We start from the raw sequence: 1961 nt of genomic DNA on the forward strand, positions 1-1961 counted from the left end.
GTCAGGCTGTCCCTTTAAGAGTCACTGAAAGGGCCCCAGGGTGGGATAGTGGGAGATAAGCACCGTGAGAGGAGCTGGCACAGATGAGTTCTGGGACAAAGTGTCCGAGAGGCAGAACAGGAAGTGCTGCCAGCTGATGGGGAGGAAAGGAAGTCAGAGGCTTGGACACTGAGGGGACAGAACATCTCCATGTGCACTCTCATCTCTTGTAGTCAGCAGCAGGTGGTCCCAAGGAGGGCCCTGCACCATGTGCCACCACGAAAGATCCAGAGGTAAGAGGCCCTGAGCTAAGGTACAGTGACCCTGCAGGCCAGCCCTCCACGCTCCTCCCACAGTGGTGGTTGGGTGCGTGTCTGCCAGCCGAGACAGCCCCCACACACCCCAACCCTAATGATAGTTCTCTCTACCTCTCCCCCGATCCTCCCCCAATTCGTCCTCTCTGCATGTGCCTCAGAGCGCACAGCAACTACAAATAGCCCTGGACTCGAACTCCGTCACAACCAGTGAACTGAATAACACCATCGACTTATTGGTAAGAGTCCAGTGGAGTCCCCTGATTCCATGCTGCCAATCCTGGGCTCCAGTATCCCCTTGGGGCTGCTGTGGGTGAGTTGAAGGGCGCTATGGAGAGCCAGCACTGGATGCAGAGCTCAGAGGCCAAATGCCCGCCCTGCCCTTACCTGGCTGTGGCCTTGGCCAAGTCCTAGGTGGGAGACTGGGTACTTGTACTGTGACAGTACAGAAGAGTAGCTTTAGTATGTTACCATCTGTGTAGAGAGGAAATATGTGTGTGTGTGTGTGTGTGTGTGTGTGTGTGTGTGTGTGTCTGTACTATGATAATATACATAAAACGTGTCTGCAAGGATTTGTAAAACACTCAGGAGAGAGCACAGGTGGCTGGGAGATACTTCCCTTCTCTACCTTCTGAGTTTTGGACTATGCAAATGTATCATCCTTTCAAAAAGTGAGCAGAAGATTAATTTCTCCCTTCCCGTCTGTGCCCCCACCCTCAGCAGGAAAAAAAATGGACTTAGAGGACAGATGGACCTGGGTGTTCAAATCCCAGCTCTGTCTAAGTGATCTTAGGCAACCACCTAACCTCTAATGCTCCGTGTTTTCCATCTACCCAATAGAGGTAATGGTAGCAACTGCTTCACATGGTGGCTGTGAGGTTAAATGGGATTGTTACCACACTACCTGGTGGCGCAGTCAATAAAGGTTCCAACAGCGTAGTAACAACAGGAATAATGATAGAATATGATCTGATCTCTCTGGGCCTCTGTTAGCCAGTTGTAAATTTCATCTCTTTGCCTGTCCCTTCCAAATGTACTGAGTTCTTTTAAAATCCAGTCCATGGGCCTTGATCTTTACTGACCAAGTTGTGTATGAAGCCCAGCCCTAGCCCTTTTAAGGGGCACTGTGTGGAACAGCCCAGGCTCTCCAGATTGAAGCTTCACCCTCACCACCCTCCAGCCCTCGAGCCGCTGTGGAGCAGTCCTTGAGCAGCAGTTACAGCAGTTTCTGCAGGAGCGGGAACTGCTGAAAGCACAGGTGGCAGAGGTGAGACTTTGCAGAGGGAGGGATGTGGAAGGAAGACGACCCCAGGTGGCCAGGAGCAGGTGAGGACCAGTGACAGCCCTTCCTAACTTCTGGGTCCATTCTTGCAGGTGACGGAGTGTCTTAAGAAAGCTCAGCTAGAAAGAGACGCATACGCTCAACAGCTCAAAACAGAGAGGGCGCGGTGGCAGCAGCAATTGCTGAAAATGGCAGGAGAAGTGAGAGCTCACCCTTCAGCCCCCACCTTAGATGGATCACTGGATCTTCCCGGGCATCTGTAAAAAGAATAGTCCAGCCAGGGGTGGTCACGGGACTGGGCTTTGTGGAGCTGGGGGCGGAGAGGGAGATGGTAGCCTATTCAGCCACCAGCCCCTCTCTCCAGAGCCCTTTCCCCCTGTGCTTTG

General features: G+C 52.7%; 1 pseudogene; it reads right to left on the reverse strand.

The window, feature by feature from the left end:
• Positions 1–21: 21 nt before the first annotated feature.
• On the reverse strand, positions 22–1063 carry LOC116548389 (annotated as a pseudogene).
• Between the last annotated feature and the right edge of the window lie 898 nt (positions 1064–1961).

Source organism: Sapajus apella, unplaced genomic scaffold (assembly GCF_009761245.1).
Source record: "Sapajus apella isolate SASKATOON/1434 unplaced genomic scaffold, GSC_monkey_1.0 scaffold11033, whole genome shotgun sequence".
Taxonomy (NCBI): Eukaryota; Metazoa; Chordata; class Mammalia; order Primates; family Cebidae; genus Sapajus; species Sapajus apella.